Source organism: Hemitrygon akajei, chromosome 4 (assembly GCF_048418815.1).
Source record: "Hemitrygon akajei chromosome 4, sHemAka1.3, whole genome shotgun sequence".
NCBI classification, from domain to species: domain Eukaryota; kingdom Metazoa; phylum Chordata; class Chondrichthyes; order Myliobatiformes; family Dasyatidae; genus Hemitrygon; species Hemitrygon akajei.
Window position 1 is genome coordinate 56,209,719 of NC_133127.1, and position 27,770 is coordinate 56,237,488.

General features: G+C 41.4%; 1 protein-coding gene across 5 annotated transcripts in view; it reads right to left on the reverse strand.

Moving 5' to 3' along the window:
* LOC140726365 (janus kinase and microtubule-interacting protein 1-like) overlaps positions 1 to 27,770 on the reverse strand; it is a 395,420-nt gene that overhangs the window by 264,616 nt on the left and 103,034 nt on the right. For all 5 annotated transcript variants that reach the window (XM_073042649.1, XM_073042647.1, XM_073042648.1 and 2 more), the window contains one exon: positions 12,399 to 12,489. The gene's annotated coding sequence lies outside the window, so the exon portion shown is untranslated. The remainder of the gene's footprint in view (positions 1 to 12,398; positions 12,490 to 27,770) is intronic.

Sequence of the window (27,770 nt, forward strand, 5' to 3'; positions counted from 1 at the left end):
GCACGTGTCAAACAGGCAGCTAGTCCTGTGCCCCTCCACCAGGATGTCCATCATTGACCTCGCGAGCTGGTGTGGAGTGCTTTGGTCGAGGGTCACGGAGGCCAGAGTTGAATCGCCATCTTGGTGCCCGGTAAGCACCCGTGGGTCGGAGGCGGGTTAGGTAGTGCCGACAAAGATGGCCGCCCCCATGCCTCGCACGAGGCGGGCAGGCAAGATGGCGGCGACCAAGATGGCGACCCCCATGCCTTGCACGTGGCGCTGCTTGACCCTGCTCGTGGTTTGGACTTACAGGCCTTGGCGAAGTGGCCCTTCTTTCCGCAGCTGGAGCAGGTAGCTTCTCGGGCCGGGCAGCATTTTCGGGGGTGCTTTTCGAGTCCGCAGAAGTAACACTGTGCGGACTTGCGACTGGCAGCAGCCGTGGTCAACTCGCCGGTGGGTTGTGGGGACTTCACGGACTTGCAACTGGCAGCAGCTATGGTCGATTCGCCGGAGGATTTCAGGGATTGCACAGGCTCGCGACTGGCAGCAGCTGAGGTCGATTGGCTGGGTGGCAGGGTCTGCAGCGTCCACAGGGCCGGCGGGAGATTGCGTGCCTGGACAGCGTCAGCATCGTGCAGAGCGGCCTCCAGCGTGTCGGCCAGCTCAATCGCCGAATTTAAGGTAAGATCGGCGTGTTCCAGCAGCCGCTGGCGCACGTACATTGACCTGATCCCCGTAACGAAGGTGTCTCTTACTAGCAGCTCCGCATGCTGTTTCGCCGTCAGCCCCCTGCAGTCGCAGGCCCGCACGAGTGTCTGTAGGGCCCGGACAAACGCAGCGCTCAACTCTTCGGCCTGCTGCCGCTGTGTCGCTAAGCGATGTCTTGCGTAGATGGTGTTCACCGGCCGCCGGTATTGTATTTTGAAGGCATCCATCGCACCCTGGTAGTCTGTTTGGACTCTGATCATGGAGTAGACCCTTGCACTGACTCTGGAGAGGAGAACCCTGCGCATCGTGGCAGGCTCGGTCACTTGAATCTCCTCCAGGTACGATTCGAAGCAGGCTAGCCAGAGTTCGAAAGTGTCACTGGCTTCCTGGGATTGTGGGTCAAGATCCAATCTGTCGGGTCGTAAAATGCTCTCCATGTTTTAAAATTGCTGCTAATGAAATTGATGCACCATCAATAACTCTCGGAGACGGGAGGTGAACGATAGGCTTTTATTAGCAGCAAAACGTAGCACGGCATCTCGGAGACTGAGCGAGGAGCAGTGCCTCCAATCGCCTTTATACCGGGGTCTGTGGGAGGAGCCACAGGAGCAGTCAGCAGAGGGGCGTGTCCAGACAGGTATACATAGTTTACCACACTGAATAAAGATACGAGAGATGTGCTCCCAGATTCCTCTTGCAACTAAGGGGTTCTATCACTATTCCAACATTGGTTCTTAAATAGTAATCATCTTTTCATCACTACTGACAAATCTAATTCCATCATTGTTCAATTGCTCTTATTCTGCTTTGTGCACTGGGCTAAGAACCTGTAATCACCGTGAAATTAATAATGTTATTACTTGTGAAGCAAAACTCTTGGTTTGACAAAATAATCCCTAGTTGGTTGAATTACACAAAGAATTGGTGAGATTGGGATGTAATCATTGCAAGTGTGTCAAAAGCAAATTCAATTCTCAAAATAGACTTGAGTATACATTTAAAAAGGGGGAAAAATGCAGAGAACTTCAGGGAGTGGAACTAATTTGACGATTCTTTCAAATAACCTGATATGCAAAAGACCTTCTGTCTTTAACATTCCAGGATTCTTAGATTTGTAACTTCATTCACTGTTTAAAAAAAGACATGCTGAATCTTTGCAGCCTATGGCCTTGGAGCGACATTGAACTCATATCCTGATCCCTCCAAAGATGCTGCCTGACATGCTAAGCTTCTCCAATTCTGTGTGTTGCAATGAATTATCATGATTTTGTTTTATTTGTTATAAAACTGAGTTATCACTCGCAATATTGACATTTACTGTCCATTCCTGTTTGCCTTCGAACTGAGATTTAAATCTCATGATTGTTTAATGTCATTTCCAGTATACTAGTATAAAGGAGAACATAATAATTGTTACCCTGAATCTGAGGTAACACAAAAAACACAATAAGATAAAGAATACAATTATCAAAAGCACAATAATTACATACAGTAGCTTACATAGATTGATTCTTTTTGCCTTCCTGATTTCTTTCTCAAGTGTACCTTTGCATTTCTTCTACTCCATTAGCACCTCATTTGTTCCTACTGGCCTATATGCACTGCCTTCTTTTTTCCCCCTTAACCAGGACCTCATTATCATTTGAAAACCAGGTTCCCTACACCTGTTATCTTTACCTTTTTTTCGGACAAGCACATACAAGATTTGTCCTCTCAAAATTTCACTTTTGAAGGCCTCCCACTTACCAAGTACACCTTTGCCGGAAAACAGGCTGTCCCGTTCTACACTTGCCAGATCCTTTCTGATACTATAAAAATTGGCTTTTCACCAATTTAGAATTTCAACTCGCAAACAAGACCTATCTTATTGCATAGTTATCTAAAACCAATGGCATGTGATTACTAGATAGGAGTTTCCCTACATGAACCTCTGTTACCCGCACCTTTTTTACAGCAGCTCTCTGTATATACGCACTTGATGGTGGGTAGGCTGGTGCGTTGATGCATTCGGCAGTGGGACTGCCTGTGGCAGAGCCTCCCTATCTGCCACAGTGCAGTTTCTGTACCATTCAGTGATGCAGCTTGTTAGGATGCTCTTGACTGTGCATCTGTAGGATGACATGAGTTTAGGTGTGCATAATCAGCTGTCTTTAGCCTCGGAAAGTAGAGGCATTGATGAGCTTTCTTGATTGTGTAGAATGTGGTCGGGTATCTTGAGGTATGCGAGATGTGCTCTCTCAGGAGTTTCGAGACTGCTCAGTTTTCACTGCTTTGCTGCTGATGTAAAGGGCAGTGTGAAGTCAATAACCATCTCCTTTGTCTTGTTGACATTGAAGAAGAGGTTATTTGACTGGCACCAGGCCTCGATGTGATTACACAACCTCGTATCTGCAGGCCACCTCGTCATTGCTACCATTGAGACCCGCCACTGACATGTCATCGGCGAACATGATAATGTGATTACTCAGGTGTACGGCCGTGCAGAGTGTACAGCAATGGGATCAGCACACAGCCCTGGGGGGCACTCGTATGGAGAATTATGGAGAGGGAGGAGCGACTGTGCATCTGACTATCTGAGGTCTGTTGGTTAGGAAGTACAACACACAGTTGCACAGTGGTGTAGTTAGACTGAAGAGTGGGAATTTGTTCACCAAGGTCTCTAGGACAATGGTGTTGAACGTTGAACTGAAATTCTGAAACAGCATTCTGATATAAGGTCCTTGTTTTCTAGGTGGATCAGGGCCAGGTGCATGACAGATGTTATGGCATCAGTCGTAGAGGAGTTCTGTCAATTAGCATATTGGTGGCTCTGCAGTCATATAGACTAGACAATGGAAGGACAGAAATTCTCCTTCACTGAAGTACATTAGTGAACCAGAAGGGGTTTATAAACATTTGGATAGTTTCACAGTTACTCTTATGAAAACCAACATTTTTACAAATTTGAATTCAACGATCAGCGAATTCCGGATCAGTGGTGCCGAGTGCCAGTTTAGTAGCTGTACTACCGCACTGTGATTATAAATCATGTTCATCTGTATTCAGCAGTAAGGCTGCAGTTACTTATGTTTGCAATTCATCACGATTCCTGCGTTATGAAACTCTGAGAGCACAGCAGGCTGTTGTAGCCCACTAGCTTTTGTCCCTGCACAGCCATATTCCCTAAATGGCTTTAAGTCATTTTACTTCACAATACAAGAAATAAATTCATCAACATTCCCTCAGGGAGATCCTCATGAACTGGAGTCAGGTAATGGATCACTTGTTAATTTCTCTGGAGCTTGTAGAATTCTTGTAACAGATAGAGATCAAACCTTCACATTCATTGATTGTTACTCTTGCGTGAATGGAAGAGTGCTTTAATTGTATTTTGGAATGCTGGTTACAATAAGCTTTACCATAAGAACTGATTTGGAAACCTTTTGTTCTTAAGTCTTTTGAACCTGTATGTTATTCTTCAAAGTGTGACTTTCATGCACAACTGCCCATAGGTCATGGAAACCTTTGTAGAGTTGCAGCTGTCCATTTGTCCAGCCCAACTCTCCACACTCCATGTTATTGCTCTTTTAGTTTGGTGTCTGTGGCAATTCGCTTCATATGAAGTGTTTCCAATGTCTGTCTGCACAACAGCAGTGTTGGTATATCAAAGTAACTCAAAGCATGTGAAGTACATAGTTGTGTCCCAGAGATAACCACAATGTAAATAAAATGACTGTCATAATTATATCACTGTAAATTATGTGTCGAGTTTACTTCACTCTTGTTAGAACCGATTTTGCAAAGATTTGCAAAGATCCATGTTGTCTAGTTGTTGTTCAGTGGATCTAAATACCCACAAGCGAAGGCATGAAGTTCTGGTCTGCCATGGGATCTGGTTGTGCTGGGAATAAACATGCAGGCACACCAGCAATTTAATGACACACTGACTTCTACTGCAATGGTGTTGGAGTTTAAATGTAAAGAAGCTAAACCCAGACAGTAAAAATGTGCAAATTTTCCAGCATTCTGGTCAAAGTGATGTTTGTGTTCACGCTGTTTTCACATCTTCAGGAGCTCCCCTGTTAAAAGAGTAAGATTGTTTGCTTGTAGATAAACTTTGGGAACACTGAGTGCAGCAGTCCCCCACAAACAGCAAATTAGAATGGTAGTAAATCAGAATGCTGCAATGCAGCATACACAAGATAGAAGAAATCTCTCCATCTCAAAGTACGTGTGATCTATGAGTAATTATGCAGAAAACTTAGCTTTCAAGAAATCATATTCTGTAGAGTTTTGACATCAGTTTTGCATTTTAATAGCATTTTTCTTGGTTTTCAAGAAACTGTTGCCAAGGAATTAGATCCTATGTGAATATACAGAACTCTATAAGCTTTCCTTGGGTACCCACCTTGTGTGAGCTTAGTGGTCTGGAAGGCTTGTAGAAAGAAAATTTTGGAAGATAAATTATCATGGAATCGTATCATACCAGTTTCCTACCAATGTTCTCATCTCCCTGAGTGGTGAGATCCTCTGACCTCTGCCTGTTTGAAAGAACTTTTTTTCTAGGGACATTGCTGAACAAATTACAGAGTAACTATTTTCAGGTTGCAACTCCACAGTGACATTTTTGCCATGAACCTTTTTTCCACCATCACCCTAGCAACCCAGGGTAATCATCTGCATAATCTATGTCTTATGGTGTTATATATTGCTGATGGGAATCTATAGTATCACTCGAAACCCATTTCCAAAAATGAAGCCTTTGATAGAAACTACCCGAGAAATGGAAATACTTGAAATTCCACATACAGTTATGGATGCAAACTTGCTACCCACAACCTAATACCAAAATACCCAGAGATCACCCTTGATCTGAGTTGATATGTCAATAACATCACCAGTATACCGAGAAAATGACCATTTGCCCTTCGATTGTACTTGAAAACAAAGCTAACACAATACGTGGCTTTGCTTACTCCAAAATCAAGTTTACTGACATATGCAAAAGTGCATGGAGTCACAAGTGTAATGAAAAACTTACAGCAGTATTCAAGGATGAACTCCGGGAACACTGAGTGCAGCAGTTCCCCTCAAAGAGCAAATTAGAAGCAAATTAAAATACAAAACACTCATGCAAATTTATGCAAAAATAATACAAGAAAAAGCACAATTAAAACCAAAAATAAATCCTTTGTAGAGCAAAGTTGTCATAGTGTTGCTCCACTGGGGTAGTGATTAGGATTATGCAATGTGGTTCAAGAACCCAACCGCTGAAGGGAAGTAGCTGTTCTTGAACCTGGTGCTGTGGGACTTCGGGCTTTTGTGCCTTCTTTCCAAAGGTAGCTGCAGGAAGGTGATCTGCAGACATTGCCGATGGTGGGGAGGGAAGTGCCAGTGATATATTGGACTGAGTTTACGGCTCACTGCAGCTTCATACATTCCCATGCATTCAAATTGCCACACCTGACCATGATGCCAGTAAATATGCCAGTAAGATGCCTGTCACTTGGCCTGGTTAAAGTGTTGTCTTATGAACATGGCAAATGCACAGCGAACACCTTTCATTAATGATGCTGCTGATGTCACTCAAAGAGTAATAGAGGGAACCCTTAAAAACATTGATCAGATTTTGAGGAGCATACTGGTTCTGTACACAAACCATGCTCTATTATAGGATCTGGGAATGGAGGTACCAGGTTTGGATTCCCATGTAAATCTAATCAACCTAGAAAATTTGGGAATGGTTCAAGAAAAATGTGGCTGCCTACTATATGTCAGGAAGAAAATAAAAATTCCCAGCTATGATCATAGCCACATTAGAACAAAGTAAAAGGAGAAATGCTGGAAATACTCGGCTGGTCAGGCAGCATCAGTGGAGAGGAAACAAAATTAACAGTTCTAATGAAACATTATTGACCTGAAATGTTAACTCTGTTTCCATCTACATTGACACTACGGGTCTGCTAAACCAGAATTCTTGGTTTGAATGATCCTTCTGTGGTGGAACAAGGTCTGTCCATGCAGTCTCAGTTAAAGGCACTTAGCTGATCTTCCACCTGCCCAAACAATTGTATGTGAGAAGGAAAAGGTCTGCCTCCCTTGGAATCAAGTTGGTACACTCCCTTTGTTCCTCTTGGAGGACAATATTAATTGTTTATTCATGTTTTATTACCTTGTGGCTCATTTTCTTCAAAATCTCTATTGAAGAGAGATTGATTAATATTTTAAAAATGCTACCAGCTCAATTAATTATTTATTATTAAATGATTCAACAGCTTTGAAAGCTGAGAAATTTATACCTTGAAAAATGCATTAATTGGTTGGCACTGGATAAGGGAATTGAGAATTTTGCTCAAGTTTCAAAGGAAACTTTGAGATTCAGTTGTACTGAGTCAGTCTAACCACCAAACTCTCATTTCCATGATTTTACACATGCAGCACTAGTTTACTAATTACTTTGCATGTCTAGTGATTCTTGCCTAACATGGATGATAATTTAGAAAGTCAGCAGAGCATTTAATAATATTAAATGTTGTTCTGACTTTCTAAATGTCCATCTCTGACATCTCTCTCCCCTTTATCTCTTGTGTCCAACTCCAGAGATAGACTATCTTCTGATATTTTCTACAAACCTACTGACTCTCACACCTATCTTGATTATACCTCTTCCCACCCTGTCACTTGTAACAATGCTATTTCCTTCTCTCTGTTCCTCCATCTCTGGCGCATCTATTCTCAGGATGAGGCTTTCCCTTCTAGAACATCTGAAAGGTTCTCCTTCAATGAATAGGATTTCCTTTCCACCACCATCAATGCTTCCCTCTCGCACATCTCCCCCAATTCTTGCACATCTGCACTCACCCTATCATCCCGCCACCATAACAGGGATAGGGTTCCTCTTGTCCTTATCTACCACCCCACAAGCCTCCATATCCAGTACCTCATTCTGCAAAATTTCCGCCATCTACAAAGGAATCCTACTAAGCACATCTTTCCCTCCCACCCCACTCTCTACTTTACACAGAGATTGCTTTCTATCTGTTTTCCATGTCTACTCATCTCTCCCCAACGGATCTCACTCTCGCCACTTACCCCTGTAAGGGAGACAAGTGCTACACATGCCCCTACATATACTCCCTCAACCCCATTCAGAGTCCCAAAAAGTTCTTCCAGGTGAGGCAACACTTACCCTGTGAGTCTGTCGGGTCATCTATTGCATATAGTGCTCCTGGTGTAGCCTCCTCTACATCAGTGAGACCTAATGTAGATCAGGGGATTGCTTCATTAAGCACCTGTGCTCAATCCACCAGAATAGGCAGGGTTTCCTGGTGGCCATCCATTTCAATTCAAGTTCCCATTCTGACATCTTGGACCATGGCCTCTTCTACTGCCACAATAAGGCCATACCAAAGTTGAAGGAGCAACATTACTTATTCCATTAATGTAGCCTCCAACCTGATGGCATTGACATTGATTTGTCTAACTTCTCCCCCTTCCCCTTCTCTCTTTTTCAATTCCCAATTCTTACTCACCTATTACCACTTTTCTTCTCCTCACCTGCTCATCATCTCCCGCTGCTGCTCTCCTCCTTACTTTCTCCCGGACTTCTCTGTATTCTCCTAGCAGATTCCTTCTCCTTCAGCCCTTTACCTCTTCCATCTATCACCTCTCTGCTTCTTACTTTATCCCCCTCCTCCATCCATCTACCAACCCCCTCACCTGCTTTCACCTATCATCTTCCAACATGTACTTTTTCCCCTCTTCCCACTTTCTTATTTGGCTTCTTCACTTTCCTTTCCAGTCCTGATGGCCTGAAATGTCAACTATTTATTCACTTCTATGGAAGCTGCCTAACTTGCTGAGTTCCTTCAGCATTTTGTGTGTGTTCCATGTTGTACCAATTAATTCCATCCACCTATTTAGATGGATTTGAATAAACCAACAATAAGTTAAGCAAGGTACGTGACTCATTCTTCATCTTACAAGAAAATGCTTTCAATGTAAAACACAGCGAATTGCCTAGTTCAAAGCTGTGCAGAATCACATAGAAGCCCAGCAGCACAAACTGTCACTCAATTGCCAGTCTGTTATGGGACAGATATCTGCAGATATCATTCACCAGTTGGAGCCCATCCTGTGTTATTTCCCACCCACAATTCCTCCTGATATAAGACTCCATTTTTCAACTAAACCTACGTTACCAAATTATGTGGTAGGAATTTATAACCACATTGAATCAGTGTAACCCAGTTGGTCAAGAAACTTTACAACAACTGGTATAGTGTGTTATATAGGCTGTGGGGGATGTGATCAATACTGGTTTTAATCAACGAGCCATGATAAAAATTCGGGTACAATACCCCTGCGCACGCGAGCTGACAACCCTATCTGCAAAAGCAGAGTGCACAGATGATAACGAGGGCAAAGAGAACCTCTGATGTAGAGAAGATCTAACAGTCGAATGAGTGATCCTCCAGACTGGATCAGGTAATGGGAGCTGGGGAGGTTTGCAATGGTTTGATGTTTGAGAGTGAGCTCAGAATCAAATCTACTTTTATGGTGGGTGGCATGACCTTGGGAAAACAAGAATCATATATTTATCTTAAAGATCATCTCCTGATGCAGTTTGAGTGCTGGACCCCAGGATTAAGACCTCCCCAGGCAAGTTCACTCTTAAGTGATACACACGCAAGCTTTGTATGCCCTGTAAGCCCACTTACATTGATGAGCCCACGGTTATGAGTAATTCTATATGAAACAGTTTCCAGGGTATCATGTGACCCCATGCCTTCAGTATTCAGCTGAATGACATTGATGAAAAGATATCCATCTGGTTGCAAATATGCTTTGGGCCACCAAGTGGTAATACCTCTTTTTCAAAGATTCAAAGTACACTTATTTTCAAAGTAGGTATGCAGTATACAACCCTGAGATTCAGCTTACCACAGACAGCCACGAAACAAAGAAAAACATCAAACCCCAATGCAAAAAAAACTAATCATGCAAATGGAAACAAAAATGAGTGAAAAAGACAGAATATAAAACACCCAAAGTCGTCGAAAGATACATACATATTCAGTTTAGCTCAGTTTAATTCAATCTAGCACTGTCGTTCATTAACTCAGCCAGCAGATCCAGTCCACCCCAATCAAAACAGCACAAAATAGTAACAAAAAAAAGTGACCAGACACCAGAAACACATCATAATGTGAACTACAGAGTCCAATCCACAAAGGACATTGATTAAAACCTTGCCCAAGTCCCAGGACTCTGGCACTCACTCCCAGAATGAAGGGGAGAGAGAAATGCAGGGATATTCCTCTGGAAGTAACAAGCGAGGGGGGGGGAGAGAGAGAGAGACCATTCAAACACAGGTAGACAGTGCTGAACACCTGCCTGCCTTCCTCTCTCATCCTTGATCATTTTCAATCTTCCTTCATGCTTTAATTGGCAGGATGGTGAGAAATTGATTTGAACATGGGCTCACACCCCAGCTCCAGGCTTCTTGGCCTCGAGGTCGCACACTTTGCTCTAGGCCTCCCTGAACTCACTCGGAGACAGCAAAGCACCAGATCGCTCATTCGGCCTGAGAACACACCACCAAAATGTAGATCACAGACTCCCACAGTAGCAGAACCCCATTTGAAGCAGAAAGATGTAAAAGAAATGAAAATAATGGTTTTTGTGAGCCATCTGAAGGATGTTGCCATTAGCTGTGTTGTTTGCTGGTGCCATCTTCTTCCCTAAATCAATAAAACTTCATTCTTCCCCTGGAGGGCTGAACTCCGTATTTCGGAACTCGACCTTACCAAAGAGTACAAGACTAAGTGTGTCTGCCTTAAGTCAAGTCAGGTCAGTTGTATACTCTAACAGAAAACGCAAGTTCAGATCAGGTCAGCCCATGCTCAGCAGTGTGATGCAGTTAACAGAGATGCTGCCTCACAGCTTCAGCAAGCCAGGTTAAACCCCTGACCTCACACTAGTTCTCTCCATTTGGAGTCTACATATTATCTCTGTGAATGCGCAGGATGAGATTAAACTGATCATGTTAGCATCCATGCATAATTTTTTGATCAATAATAATTTAGTTACACCTTTCAGATTTGGACTGCTTCAACAATTCCAGAATCCTTTAAATATTAACTTTGATGATTGTTTATTCATTTAGCATTCACCATCTATAGCATATCTTTAAGAGAGAGAAGAAAAAATGACCTACCATCTTCAATAGAAATCTTTAATTGAATATGACAGCAAAGTCATTCTTGATGAGCCCGAGGTTGAAATATTAGGTACATATTTAAAGTCCCCAATTAAATGGCATACTCTGTAGATTAAGATAAAGTATGGCTAGAACTGCTGACTGCTTTAATTATTTTGAGACATTAGCTTTAGGTTGTGATTTAAAGTGCCAGAACCCTTTCTGGTTCCACCTTTATTAAACCTCAGTTGCAGTAATTCCCACTCGCTACAATAGATTAACAGAGGAAGTAATTTGAGATCTGACATTGGGAGAAGAAAGAAATAGAGAAGGGATGGTTGAGTAATGTGCATGTTATTTCAGATCAAGGTCACAGGCTGAGATAGGAATTATGGAGCGGATAATGTCACATTAATAATTCACTATCTACCCAATAATTATGTGCATTTATTTTACGAAGAGTGCAAATGTGTACCAAAACAAGGAGGTAAATTTGTTATGTAAATAATGGGTAAAATGTCAATGCACATGGGAACCAGCCTTGTTGCCTGGTGATGTTCCCATCTCACTTAATAGGGTGCGGTTTCAAGAGTCTGGTGGAGTGGCTTGCAGTGATCTGACACGTACTGTATGTCTCTCTTAAAGGACTCCTTATTGCATCAAATCACTGTTGGAAGCCAGAGGGACTTTGATCAGAATGAGGAAAACTCTTCAGTAAAATGGAACGACAGGCATGGAATTGGGCACAGCCCTTGAGATCCTGATGAAAGAGGAGAACACCTAGAGAGAGGCAGCAACACACACACACAAAATGCTGGGAGAACCCAGCAGGCCATGCAGCATCTATAGGGGGAAATCTACAGTCAATGTTTGGGCTGAGACTATGTTCCTTGAGCATTTTGCAAGTGTTGCTCCTAGGAGAGAGGTCCCGCTTGTTCAGGAGCCCCAGTATAATCTCCACGTCAAAGATGAAGAGACAATGAGAGGTTTTCAGGGAAATTTCACACAACTAGCATGTGACAATAAAATGTTTAATGACCTCATCTTAGCACAGTCTAATACTGAACAACATAAACACTCACAATGATTATTGATACGACAATTTTGGAAATGCCTGAAACTATCTGATCCAGGATTTGGGTTAGTATTTGGATTTAAGACCTCCCAACAGCAGCTATCTAGAGAGGAAAGAGGTGCCAACAGTTTGCCTGTAAATCACATAAATTGCAATGCATTTAAGTTATCACAATGGCCTTGGGGCTGACACTGACCTTGATCCTTCATAGGAATGGATTCAGAAATGATTGTAGACTAGGTTAGGCCTCCCTACAGGGAAACAATTGTTAACATGGCAGTGATTACAATCATTTCCAAAGCAGAAATAGTTTAACTGGCTCTACAGCATTGAAAGAGCCCATACAATTGCTTGGTTTTATGACAATTTTACTGAGCATTTTACTCATATTCAGCGATGCAAATGCAAATACAAGTCACCTAATCATTTTGTCTGGTAACACTGAACCTCACTTACCAAAAGCAATCTTCTTCCACGGACTTCTCTGGGACAAGATAAGGCAAAGGATTTGATCTCTCTTCCGATAGTCAGCTCTAGAAATTCATTTCTGAAGGAAGATATGGGATCACTGGTCAGTTGACTGAACCTTAATTGCAAAGTTCATAAATATTATGTATTATAATACTGTAGAAAGGCAACAATAAAAGAACAATTGATTGATTTAACAAAAGACCACACAGAATAAAAATCACTCCTAAATGAGAGGGAGAAATAAAAGTCAGATGTATCAGTATTACTGTGGAGTAAAGGGAATTAGAGAGGCATGAGAGAGGATCTGAATAAAGTCGAGTAGAAGGTGACACTAGCAGGGATGACAGCTGACCAGCAAATGCCAGAGTTCCTGGAAACAATTCAGAAGGTGCAGAACGTATACATCCCAAAGAAAAAGTAGCATTCTAAAGGCAGGCTGACAAGGGAGGTCAAAGCCAACACAAAAGCAAAAGAGAAAGCATATAAGAGAGCAAAAATGAATGGGAAGTGAGAAGATTAGGAAGCTTGAAAAACCAACAGAAGGCAACTAAAAAGCCATAAGGAGAGAAAAGATAAAAATATGAAAGTAAACAAGCCAATAATATCAACAAGGATACCAAGAATTTCTTCAGATATATAAAGAGTAAAAGAGAGGCGGGAGTAAATATCAGACTGCTGGAAAATGATGTTGGAGAGATAGCAATGGAGGACAAGGAAATAGTGAATTTATTGAATTAAGTATAATGCATCAGTCTTCACTGTGGAAGACACTAGCAGCGTGCATGAAGTTTGAGAGTGTCAGGGGACAGAAGTGAGTATTGTTGCTATTACTAGAGAGAGAGTGCTTAGGAAGCTGAAAAATCTGAAGGATCATGTTATCTGGATCAGGTGGACTACACCGCAGGGTTCTGAAAGAGATATCTGAAGAGATTGTGGAGGAATCAGTAATGACCTTTCAAGAATCATTAGATTCTGGCATGGTTCCGGTGAACTGGAAAGTTGCAAATGCCACTCCACTCTTCAAGAAAGGGAGGCAGAAAAAAAGGAAATTATAGGCCAGTTAGCCTGACCTCAGTGGTTGGGAAGATGTTGGAGTTGATTGTTAATGATGAAGATTTAGAAGTACGTGATAAAATGATTTTAATGATTTGGATACAGAATTGATGGCTTTGTGGCCAAGTTTGAGGATGATATGATGGTAGGTGGAGGGGCAGCTAGTGCTAAGGAAGAAGGGAGGCTGCAGATGGACTTAAATAGATTTGGACAATGGGCAAAGAAGTGGCAGATGGAATATAGTGTAGGGAAGTGTATGGTCATGCAGTGTGGTAGAAAGAAAAAACTATTTTCTAAATGGGAAGAAAAATCAGAGGTGTAAAGGGACTTGGGAGTCATTTTGTAGCAATCCCTTAAGGTTAACTTGTAGGTTGAGTCAGTGGTGAGGAAAGCAATGCAATGTTAGCCTTCATTTCGAGAGGACAAGAACATAAAAGCAACAATGTAATGATGAGGCTTTTAAGGCAGTGAAGAGGCCTCATTTGGAGTACTGTGAGTTTTGGGCTCATTACCTAAGAAAGGATATGCTGAAATTGGAGAGTGTTCAGAGGAGGCTCACGAGAATGATTCTGGGAATGAAAAAGTAATCCTATGAAGAGCATATGATGGCTCTGTGCCTGTACTGGATGGAGTTTAGAAGAATGAGGAGTTGATCTCATTGAAACCTATCGAATGTTGAAAGGCTTTGATAGAGTGTATGCAAAGAGGATGCTTCCTATAGTGGGGCGGAGTCTAGGACCAAAGGGCACAGCCTCAGAATAGAGGGATATCCACTTAGAACAGTGGAGAAGGAATTTTTTTTTAGCCAGAGGATAGTGAATCTGTGGAGTTTTTTGCCATAGGCAGCTATGGAGATGAGATCACTGGGTGTATTTAAGGCGGAGGTTGATTGGTTCTTGAGTAGTCAGGGTGTACAAGGATATGGGAAGAAAGCAGGAGGATGGGTTTGAGAGAAAAATGAGTCAGCCATGATGAGTAGACTCGATGGGCCAAATGGTTTAATTCTGCTCCTATGCCTTATGGTCATATAGTCTAAATGAATTATTATCCATGCAGAACTCAAACTGCACAAACTTCCTTACAGTAGACTCACACAAATCTTTGAATATTAATCAAAAGCCCTTAAGCTGGGTTATCATCATAACTAATTTAACAGTGCATTGTATTTCCACCCGTTAAGGTGCTTCTTAGCTACACTGTCAGTCAGGAGAATCTGGGACAAATTTCTGCGCAACCAACATCAACTGTAGCATTATGGAGGTGAATGTCTACATCTTACTTCTGTTTACATCCAAAGTGGACACTCATAATTGCAAATACTGGAATTACTGAAACATCAAGAACTGTCTAAAAGGGAAAAGCAAAATGGAGATCTATTGTAACATACTCAAAATGCTGGAGGAACTCAGCAGGTCAAGCAGCATTTATGAATAGTTGTGTTTGGGATTCAGTGTGTTGACATTGTGCATTTGGTTCCTTTGGCTCCCCTGGGCAATCACAAACACTGATGCTTAATTCCAAAATCTTTGTAACTCCACTGGTAATTTCAAAAAATATCAGATGCTGAGAGATACAGTCAATCAAACTGCTTATCAATATGTTTCTTTTCTTTATGTTGAAAACTAACCCAGGGTTATAAATTCCCCGTCATTGTTAGATAACAATCCTCTTAAGCTTAATTATGGCTCAGAATACAAGACCTAACAGCTTTCTCTAATAATGTATCATGAGGTGAGGTCAGGCTGACTGCTCTTAACATCAAGGTACCGTTCAACTAAATGTAGCATCAAAGGGAATCCGTGGAAAACCAAGCAGCTGGAGTCATACCTTGTATAAAAGAAGATGGTTGTGGCTTTAATGATCACTTAGCTCAGCTCAAGTGCATGCCTGCAAAAGTTCCTCTGGGCACCAAGGCCCAACCATCTTCAAATGCTTCATCAATAAACTTCCTTCGACTATAATGTCTAAACTCACAAATGCCCAATTCTATTCACAAGTCATCAACAAGACTGGAAACACTCTGGCATGGACTGATAATTACTGCACGGAAGTGTCAGGCAATGGCCATCTCCAATGAGAGGATCTAACCACCCACCTTGACTTTCCATTACATTACTATCACTATATTTCTCACCATTAATAACCTGAGGTTTACTATAGACCAGAAACTTACTGAACCACCAGAATAAATACTGCAGTTAACAATAGCAGCTCAGTTGTCGAGGAGTGTACCTCCACAAAAATCCCCAACCAGTCCAATCAGTTATCCCCAACCAAAAGCCCTGGATAAACCATGAGATCTGCAACCTGTTGAGGGCCAGTTGCAAGAGGTCTAGCTATGATTTCCAGAAAGCCATCTCATGGGCAAAGTGGCAAGTGAATCAATGAAGGATGCTTGAGAGCTGTGGCTGCGTTTGAATGCTATCATATCTTATCAAATAAAACCAGGCGACATAGGTGACAACAGAGCTTCACCTCAAGATAAGCTCAATGACTTCTATGCTCGATTTGACTGTCAAAATGGGGAACCTCCACATCACCTGATGATCCTGTGATTTCTGTTTCTAAGGCCGACATGTAAGCATCCTTCAGGAAGGTGAACCCATGGAAAGCATCTGGCCCAGATGGGGTACCTGACCAAGTTCTAAAGATCCGTGCTGAACAACTGGCCGGAGTGTTCACTAAGATCGTTAACCTCTCACTTCAGCGGTCTGTGGTGCTCACCTGCTTCAAACATGCTTCGTTTATACCAGTGCCTAAGAGCGTGGTAATCTGCCTCAATGACTATCATCCAGTTACACATACATCCCAGTGATGAAGTGGTTTGAGAGGTTGACGATGAAACACATCAACTCCTGCCTGAGAAGTGACATGGATCCATTCCAATTTGCCAACCAGAACAAAAGGCCCACAGCAGATGCCATTTCATTGGCTCGTCACTCAACCATGGAACATCAGGACAGCAAAGGTGCATGCATCAGAATGCACCTTATCGACTACAGATCAGCATTCAATACCAACCTCCCCTCAAAAAGAATCCCCAAGCTTCAAAACCTTGGCCTCAATATCTCCTTGTGCAACTGGATCCTGGATTTCCTCACTTGCAGACCTCAGTCAGTTCGGATTGGCAGCATCTCCTCCATAATCTCCATCAGCACATATGCACCACAAGGCTATATATGCTTAGCCCCTACTCTATTACTGTACACATATGAGTGTGTGGCTAAGCACAGCTCCAATAGCCATGCTGATGATACCACTGTCGTCGTGGTGATGTATCAACATGTAGGAGGGAGATTGAAAATCTGGCTGAGAGGTACCACAACAACAACCTCTTACTCAATGGCAGCAAGACCAAAAAGTTGATTATTGACTTTAGGAGGAGGAAACCAGAGATCCATGAGCCAGTCCCCATCAGGGGATCAGAGATGGAGAGGGTCAACAACATTAAATTCCTTGGTGTAATCATTTCAGAGGATCTGTGCAGGGCCCAGCACTTTAGTGCAATTACGGAGAAAGTACAGCAGTGCCTTTACTTCTTTTGGAGCTTGCAGAAGATTCGGCATGGCATCTAAAACTCTGACAAACTACTACAAATGTGTGGTGGAGAGTAAATTGACTGGCTGCATCAGAGCCTAGCGTGGAAACATCAAAGCCCTTGAATGGAAAATCCTACAAAAAGTAGAATATACAGCCCAGTCCATCACTGGTGAAGCCCTCCCCACTGCTGAGCACATCTACATGGTGCTTTTTTGCAGGAAAGCAGCATCCATCATCAGGGACCCCCACCACCCAGGCCATGCTCTCTTCTTGCTACTGCCATCAGGAAGGAGGTACAGTTGCCTGAGGACTCACACTACCAGGTTCAGGAACAGTAATAATCATTACCCAGTAACCATTATTCTCTTGAACTTCACTCAGCTTCACTTGACCCTTCACTGAAATGTTCCCACAATCTATGGACTCGCTTTCAAAGATTCTTCATCTCATGTTCTCAATATTAGTTGCTTATTTATTTATTTATTATTCTTTCTTTTTGTATTTGCACAGATGATTAATTTTTGCACACTGGTTGTATGCACAGTTGGTGTGGGCTTTCATTGATTCTATAACGGTTATTGAATTTATGTCTACAAGAAAATGAACCTCAGGATTGTGTAAGGTGGAGGGACTTCATATCCATCAGAATGTCCTAATTAACAGGACTAAATTGTGCTAAATGAGAATAAATTCTATAGGGATACGTACCCCACAGAGGACTATGATTAAATGGACTGTGCTGCCAATTGTATATGGAATGTCCAGGTATTGTGCATTACAGATTTTATAATAGTAGCCTGTCTAGCCTAACTGGTTGCCTTCTCGTTTATAAAAGATGACCAACAATGCAGAAAACTGCTTGCACCGTTTCAGCGGTACAGCTCTCAGACACACTGAACACTCTACTGTACACTATGCATTCTGTTTAACTGGAGGACCAATTCTGGACGTGAGCAGACCAGAAAAGAAAGATCCTCTGTAATAACAATGTTAATTTTTTAATTAGCCCTAAATAATGGAAATGAAACTACCCAATTTATCTACTCACCCCACATTAGACAAATCCCATTAGTCTTTTTAATAAGCATTGGAAATCAATTAGTACCCGAGTCAAGTGTCCACCATAAATGACCAGCCCCATTAAAATATATTAACTGCATATAATTTTATCTATTTGTCAACAATTTATATACTGAGAATAATTTTGAAAGCAACTCACAAGAGCTCTTAACTAAGCAATAATGTGTTGGTTAATTAATGCATGATATACCATATAATGCTGACATTGAGTCAAATTTCTTCACTGCTGAATAAATTAAAATAATTTTCTTTCAGCGATAAATCAAACAATATTTATATAATGAGAGAATAATTCAGGAACCTACAGAGGCTTCTGAAATAAAACTAATAATATTAATATTCCAGCAATATTTATTTAGTCTGACATGGTCCTGGTAATTAGAAATTGGCTTATTACTGTCCCATGTACCAAGATACAGTGAAAGCTTTGATTTGCATGTCAAAGATTGCAAGTTAATACAAAAGGAAAACACAACCAAATGCAGAATAGAGGGTTTGGTACAGAGAACATGCAGTGCAAAGGCCGTGACAAAGGTATGTTGAGAGATCAAAGTTTGCCTACATCTTTATAATATAAGAGATCCACTCCGGAGTCATTTAACAATCAGATAGAAGCTGTCCTTAAGGCTGCTGGTACAAGTCTCAAGCTTCTATCTTCTGCTCATTGGAGGAGGAAGAAAAGACCCCTTTCAGCACGTAAGTGCCATTTCAAAAATGGCATGACAGCGTCTCTGCTTTCTAATAAGTTCAGATTGAACATGTCACCTAAAACTTTGTCAAACTTCTATAGACGCACAATGGAGAATATCCTGACTGATCGTATCATGGCCTGATATGGAAAGACGAATAACCCAAGAATGGAAAAGCCTACAAAAAGTGATAGATACAGCCCATTCCATCATGGGTAAAGCAATGGCCACCATTGAGCACATCTCCAAGAAAAACTGCCACAAGAAATCTCCATCCATCAAGGATCCCCAACATACAAGCCATGCTCTCTTTTTGCTGCTGCCATCGGGAAGGAGGTACAAGAGTTTCAGATCCCACATCGCCAGGTTCAGGAACAGTTATTACCCTTAAATCTTCAAGCTCCTGAACCAGCAGGATAACTTCACTCACCTAACATTGAACTGGTCACTAAACACAACCTACGGACTCACTATCAAGGGCTCGGTATTATTTGCTTACTTAATTTTTTTGTATTTGCACAGTTTTTCTTCTTTTACATATTGGTTGCTGGTCAGTCTTTTGTGTGTAGTTTTTTCATTGATTCTATTGTATTTCTTTGTTCTAATGTGAAAGCCTGCAAGAAAATGAATCGCAGGGTTGTATACAATGATATATACTGTATAAGTTTGATTATAAACTTACTTTGTATTTTTGAATTTTGAGAATGACCAGAGTGAGAGGGATTCTCGATTGTGTTGGCAGTTTTCCCAAGGCAGCAGGAAGCGTAGACAGAGTGGGGATTAATGCTGAACACAGTAAGTCATGTCTAAACTTGTAACATAGCTTTTTGGGTTGCTTTTTATAGCTAGCAATAATATATTTAACCCCAGACAGTAACGCCCAATGAGAAATTGATATGTATTCAATCGTAAACAGAAGTACACTGCACCAGAATAGAGAAATGAGAAGCATTTCTGTTTCTTTCCAGAATGCTTTTTTTTTTAAATACCAAAATCTTATAATGATTGAATTGAAATGCCCTTGAAAGCAGCAAGACACACAACCATGTGGGAGCACTGTTCTGTCTGATGATTTTTATGATTGCCAGGGTCAGCCAACAATATTCAGGCTGCAAATTGGCTTATTGCCTCAGCAGTGGGACCAATGTGATTGCCCAGCATTTATTAAAAGTGGACTGCTGTATTTAAAGCCAGTAATTAGTGGCAGAGTTCCTAATACTGAAATTAGTCTTCGTGTGATGGTAGGATTGAAAGCAAGCTGCAGTGTTTTCCAACCTCACATATAGGAGTTTGAAGACTCGACAAGAGATGTTCCTTTCTGCTGAGATTTAGGAGGTCCTCGAGATACAGTATAGCTGCCATAGTCAATTCCAGAGATGGATACACATTTGCAAGAAGTTCAATTACCTCATGAGTGTGACACCTTCAAATGCCTGTATCCTCAACACACCAACCTCCTATTACCCCCTAACTAATAGGCCGAATCTGTCAGAACATCTTCATTCCCTCACACAGAGTGCTGCTGTAAGCCACATAAAAACATCAGCTTACAAATGTCATCATCTGCCAACCCTGCTCACATCCTACACACACTAGTAACTTGACCAACATGGTAGTCAATAACATTCACAATACAAACATGCTACATTATTCATCATAGTGGAACCAGTTCAGCACTCATTCTGTGTCTGAATTTTGCAGTCTATCTGTAATAATAAATATCAAATTGAAGATTTATTTCATTTTCCTACAATTAAAATAATTCAGATTCAGATTTCAGATTTCAGATTCAGTTTATTGTCATTTAGAAACCACAAATGCAATGCAGTTAAAAAATGAGACAACGTTCCCCCAGAATGATATCACAAAAGCATATGACAAAACAGACTACACTAGAAAATCCACATAACGTTTGGCAATCCCCAATCTAGAGTCCGGAGAGGCTGCTGCGTATTAATATTGCGCTACCGTCTAGCGCGTTCCCCGGAAAGGAGCTCCAAATCCACCAGACAAACAAGACCAAAAACTAAAGCTACAAGACCTGCACAAAACCACATAATTACAACATATAGTTACAACAGTGCAAACAATAGCATAATTGATAAAAAACAGACTATGGGCATGGTAAAAATAGTCCAAGATGTTAAAGGACTGTAAGTTCGAAAGAAATCACCACAGTTTCCACAAGTCCCCAGGGTCCCGACAGACTCGCCATCCCACGCCAGCGGCAGAAGGGAATACCCCCGCTATGGACTTCCACGGCGCCGCCCAACTCAGCCTCGCAGACACAGCACACACCGAAATCGATTACTAATTTGAACTATATTGTGCTTTATAAACCAGGTCAAAACTAATGTTAGATTATCAAAAATTTGAAACTCAATACACTTCATGTATGAACTCTATCTCTACATTATCTCTAACTGGCATTCTTAATTAATAAAAACACACAAATAACATTTTCAAAAGTAGTCACCTGAATGGTGAAAACAGAAAAAAAAACATTTAGAGTACACAGCATGTCAGGCAGTATTAGCAGAAAGATAAAGTGTCGATGATTTAGGTTGTTGACCTTCTGCAAAAACACATTAAATATTGAATTAACATACTCTTCTTGTGGTTTTAGCTTGCTGAATTGTGGGATCAATCCCTCACTTACCAACCACCCACAGAAATCCATCTCCATCTAGCTCTGCTGTAGGCTACTTATCACAATATTGACTTGCTTTTGTCTTAGTAACTGCCAGGTCAAACTTCTAATGGTATTTTGCAAGCTAATTTGGAGCATACACTTGGAAAGTCATGTCGTTAACTCGGGTCAAAACATGTCATTGAATCATGCTCCTTACACCAGTGGAATTCAGAAGGTTTATTTCATTTCATTCACTCAGCACCATTTATGTTGATCTTTTATTTTAAGGCCCTATTGAATATTTTATGAGATGGTCTCTGAAAGCACACATTAGTCATTGTGTTTCAACTGCAATGGTCCAAAATGAATCAGTACAATGCATACATCTGCCTGATATTTCCACAGATTTTCTCATTAAGTACATGTACTCCTTATGAAGTACATGAAATCCTGCTTTCTCAATTATTTTCCATACTCATTGCTTGTTGCAATGACTTCAGAGTGCATTAAGACAGAGCAAATATACAATGTATCCAATGAAGTGGAGGTTTATTCTGAAGAGAGCATTGTATGCTGAGTTTCTGAGCTGCTCCTGCAAACACTACATCTGTGTTACATTGCCTAAGAAGCAGGCACATTGCTTGACTCTGCTATCCAACAGGTTCACAACATGAGTACACAAGCATGCACAGATAGAGAATAAAGAGCACGATCCAAGTTCAATTTCAAGTTGAAGTGTATTGTCATTGTATTGTACAACCAAATGAAACAATGTTCTTCTGGACCACAGTGCACTCACAATACACATATCACACAGCACGTAAAACAAAATAATACCACAAACAAGTTAGCAAAATATAATTCAAAATGTACATGAAATGCACAGCACAGGTAAACAATAAACAGTTGAGTAAAAGCACGCTGTCCAGTGACGAGACCTTGTCGTAGGCAGGGTATTCATTAGTCTCACAGCCTAGGGAAAGAAGCTGAAACCCAGTCTGGCAATCCTCATCCTGATTCACCTGTGCCTCCTTCCTGACCGTAGTGGGTCATGGAGATTGAGGGTTAGGTGGTAGGGATCCTCAACAATGTTTCAAACACTTTGTATGCAACACCATACCATATTTCAAGATGCATTATAGTTTTCAAATTTATGGTGTATTGCTAATCGCTTACCATATATAGGCAATCACAAGAAAGAAAAACTTTATTTTTATAATTCACTCTTCCTGCTGGAGGTCTTCCCACATTTCTTCAAATATGGCATGAGTTGTTTTTTAGAGCCTCAAATTCAGAAGCTTTATTTCAAATGTTTCTAGCTTGCACATGCATTTCATTGTGAGAATTACCCCTAAGTCTTTCCATTCTGGACTGGTTTAGATGTTTTGGTGCTGAATTCTCTTTGGACTGTTACATAAACAGTGCAGGCAGTGAACCAACATAAGCAGCATTAAAGAGACACTTGAAAACCAATGAATCAGCTCCTGGATTCATTGGCTACTAATGAACCACATCAATAGCCCACACATTTCTCAGTATGGAGCTATGGATTCAGCTGGTTTCTGTATTTGATGGATATTTCTAATGTCCTGCCTTCTAATTTGTTCTTTTTTGGACTCATATTTTCTTACAGTAAAGGAGGGTGCTATTTGGTTCATTGAAACTATGCTGCTTCTAAGACCTACTGCACTCTACTAAGCAAGATAGTTGCCCATGGTAGTACAGGAAAGGTATTACAACAGATAGATTGACTGACTGGCAGAAGGCCAATAGTGAGAATAATGGGATCATTTTCTGGTTAGCTACCAGTGACTAGTTAAGTTCTGCAGAGGTCAATATTGGGTCCGCTGCTTTTACATTATATGTCAATGATATAAGTGACAGAATTGGTGGTTTCGTTGCCATATTTGTGGATGATATCAAGACAGGTGGAGGGGCAGGTAGTTTTGAGAAAAGCGGGAGTGTGCTGAAGGATCTGGACAGGTTGGAAGAGAGCCCGAAGAGGTGGCAGATGGAATGCAATGTAGGAAAGTGTATTTTCATGCATTTTGGTAGAAGGAATAAAGCCATGGACTACTTTCTTAATAGGGAGAGAATTCAGAAACCAGAAGTGCAAAGGGACTTTGGAGTCCTAGTGCAGGATTCTTCCAAGGTTGAGTCAGTAGTGAGCAAGGCAAGTGCAGTATTCAATGTTCAGTGTTCAAAGCTAATTTATTACCAAAGTACATATATGTCACCATATACCATCCTGAGATTCATTCGCTTGCAGGCATACACAGTAAATCCAAAAAACACAATAGAATCAATGAAAGACCACACCCAACAGGATGGACAAGCAACCAGTGTGCAAAAGACAACAAACTGCAAATACAAAAGAGAAAAAAGCAATAAATAAGCAATAAATATCAAGAACATGAGATGAAGAGTTCTTGAAAGTAAGTTCATAGGTTGTGGGAACAGTTCAGTGATGGGGTGAGTGATGCTGAGTGAAGTTATTCCTTCTGTTTCAGGGGCAGTAACTGTTCCTGAACATGGTGGTGTGGCTCCTGAGGCTCCTGTACCTCCTTCCTGGTGACAGCAGTGAGAAGAGAGCATGGCCTAGACTGCAGGGGTCCTTGATGATGGATGCTGCTTTCCTGTGACAGTGCTCTGTACAGATGTGCTTGATGGAGGGTAGGGCTTTACCCATGATGGATTGAGCTTTATCCACTAAATTTTGTAGGATTTTCCATTCAAGGGCATTTGTGTTTCCATTCCACACCATTATTCAACCAGTCAATATGCTCTCCATCATGCATAAGTCAGTAAAATGTAATTCAAAATGCATGTGAAATGCACAGGACAGGTAAACAGTAAACGGTTAAGTAAAGGCTTGCGGTCAAATGATGAGACCTTAGTGGTGGCAGGGTTTTCATTAGTCTCATAGCCTAGGGGAAGAAGTTGTGGCACCACTCAACAAGATTTTCAATCTCCCTCCTTTATAACTGATCCATCACCAACTTTGATTCGGCCAACAACAGTGGTGTTACCAGAAAACCTAAGTATGACACTGGAGCTGTGCTTAGCCTCACAGTCATAAGTATAATGCAAGTAGAGCAGGGAGCTAAACATACAGCTTGTGGTGCACCTGTTTTGATGGAGATTGTGGAGGAGATATTTTTGCCAATCCGAAATGACTGAGGTCTATAAGTAAGGGTATCTTTGATCCAATTGCACAAAGAGGTATTAAAGCCAAAGTCTTGAAGCTTATTGATTAGTTCTGAGGGATGATAGTATTGAATGCCAAGCTGTAGTCGATAAAGAGCATCTTGTTGCATGCATCTTTCCTGTTCAGATGTTCCAGGGTGAATTGATGAGCTAATGGAATGACATCTGCTGTGGACCTGTAGGCAAATTGGAGCAGATCCAAGTCCTTTCTCTGGCAGTAGTTGATATGTTTCACCACCAACATTTCAAAACACATCATCACAGTGGATGTAAGTGCTACTGGATAATAGTCATTGAGGCAGGTTACCATGTTCTTCTGAGATACTAGTATAACTGAGCATTGCCTAAAGCAAGTGGGTACCTCAGACTGCCCAAGTGAAAGTTTAAAGATAGCAGTGAATACTCCAGCCAGTTGAAAAGTACAGGTCTTTAATACTTGGCCAGGTACCTCATCTGGGCTGGATGTTTTCCATCAGTTCATTTTCCTGAAGGATGTTCTCACGTTGGAGACTGATATCATTGCATCATCGGGGGCTATAGGAGTTCGTGAAGGTTCCTCCATCTGTTGGTAGTCAAAGCGAGCAGAGAAGGCATTGAGCTCATCTGGGAGTGAAGTGTTGTTGTTACCTATGTAGCTTGGTTTCACTTTGTAGGAGGTAATTGCAAATTCACGCCCTGACACAACTGTCAGGCGTCCTTCAGTGATTCAAGTTTGGTCCGGAATTGGCACTTTGCACATGTGATGGATTTCCAGAAATCTCACCTGGACCTCTTGTGTCTTTCTTGGTTGCCAGATCTGAGTGCCACACATCTAATCCTCAGCAGATTGCAGAACCAGGCTTTTGCTTCTCAAAGACTCTGAATGATTTTTTGGAGTCACACTCGTCTATGACTGTTTTTATAAAGTCTGTGACAACTGTGGTGTATTCATTCAGATCCTCTGATGAGTCCTGGGGGCTGACAATGTAATCCCGTAGATGTTCCTCTGCCTCCTGTGACCATCTCTCTGTTGTCCTTATCTCTACAGCCTTGTTCTTTAGCCTCTGCCTGTATGCAGGTAGGAGAAGGACAGCCAACTGATCAGATTTCACAAAATGTGGTCTAGGCATGGACAGTAGGCATTCCTAATCATAGTTTATCAGTGGTTGAGTGAGCTGGGATCCCTGGTGCTGCAGATTATATGCTGATAATAACTGGACAAAGATTTCTTCAAACAAACCTGTTGGAAGTCCCTGATTAACATTTGAAATGTATCAGGGATGATGGTTTCTTATTTGGTGACAGCAGCATTCAATATCTCGAATGCCTATTAACATCAGTTTTGGGTGATATGTAAACTAGTCAGGATCATGGAGGAGAACTCTCTTAGTAAGTAGAACAACAGGCACTTAACTGTTAGATGTTACAGGTTGGGGGAAAAAGAGTGCGACAAGACTACTACATCCGAGCACCACAAGTTAACACTGACCCCCACCTTTTGCCTTCTCCAAATCAGCAGTCTGGTCAATCCTGTCTATCACGAAGCCTTCAGGTCTTACCGGCATATCTGGGGTGTTCAGAGTGAGCTACGTCTCCCTGAAACACAAAATGCAGCTATTCTTCATCTCCCTCTGAAAGAGCAACCTGGCCCTTAGGTCCTCAATCTTGTTCTCCAATGACAGTACATTTGCTAAAAAAAAATGCTGGGTAGAGGAACTTTCATTAATCTGTTTCAGCCTGGCTTGGAGCCCTCCCTCCTTCTCATGCAGCCGTGGCAATGAGCCTTCATCCACTTAAAGGTGCTGTACTTGTATGCTTGAGAATTAAGTCAGCTAAATCCTTCAGAAGATCGTGAAGTCACTAGTACATTAACATGTTCAAGAGTACCTTTCTTAAAGGGAAGTTACAGGTTTCAGATTGCAATGAGAGAATTCAGAAGAGGGATTTTTTAAGTTTTGTAAGCAATTGCTATGATTCACCAATGCTATCTTGGAAACTTCATTCATTCATTCATTTTGAGAAGATTAGACTATAAAAGCAATAATGAGATGTTCAAGGAATTATAAAGTGCTTATCAGACTGCATTTGGAATATGATGAGCAGCTTTGGGTCCCTTATTCAAGACAAAATGTGCCGGCATTGGAGAGGGTCCAGAGGAGGGTTTAAAGATAATCCCAGATTAAATAAATCATGTAAAGTAAGCGTTTGATGGCTCTGGGCCTGCAGCCAATGGAATTTAGAAGGATGACGAGAAATCCCATTGAAACCGAACATTTAAGACCTGGATGTAGTTGTGGAGGATGTTTCCAATAACAGGAGCACTGAAGAGTGGAGGGCACAGCCTTAGAGGAGGATTTTTTTGGTAAAAGGTGGTGAATCTATGGAATTCATTCCCACAAATGGCTATGAAAGCCAATACATTGGGTATATTTGAAGCCAAGTTTGACAGGTACTTGATTAGTAAAAATGTCAAAGGTTAAGGAGAAAAGGCAGGAGAATGAGGTTGAGGAGGGAAAGCAAATCAGCTGTGATTGAATGGTGGAGCAGACTTGATGAGCCAAATGGCCCAATTCTGCTTTTATGTCTTAGCGAACACAGAACAAAGCAGATGAACAGGCCATTCCGAACACAATATAGTGCCACCAATTAAATTAGTAATGAAATGACTAACTAAACTTACCTCTCTTCTGCCTACATAATGTCAATATCATTCCATTTTCCTCACATTCATGTGCCAATCTAAACATCTCTTACAAGTCCTCAAAGTTTCTGCCTCTACCAACCCAGGCAGCTCATTCCAGGCACTCACCACTCTGTGTAAGCAAAAACTTGCCCCTCACATCTCCTTATGTTAAACACATGCCTTGTGGTATTAGAAAATCAACCACTGGTTTGTCCATGCTAGAATCCTTCCTGTAATACCATGGGCTAGTAGCTTATTAAGCAGCCTCATGTGTGGCACCTTGTTAAGGGCCTTCTGAAAATCCAAGTATACAAAACAAACTAATTCTGCTTCGTCTATCCTGATTGTTGCTTCTTCAAAAAATTCCAATCGATTTGTGAGGCAAGGTTTTCCCTTGAGGAAACCATGCTGACTACAGTCGATTTTATCATGTGCCTCCAAGTACTCCAAGACCTCATCCTTAATAATCAACTCCAACATCTTCCCAACCATTA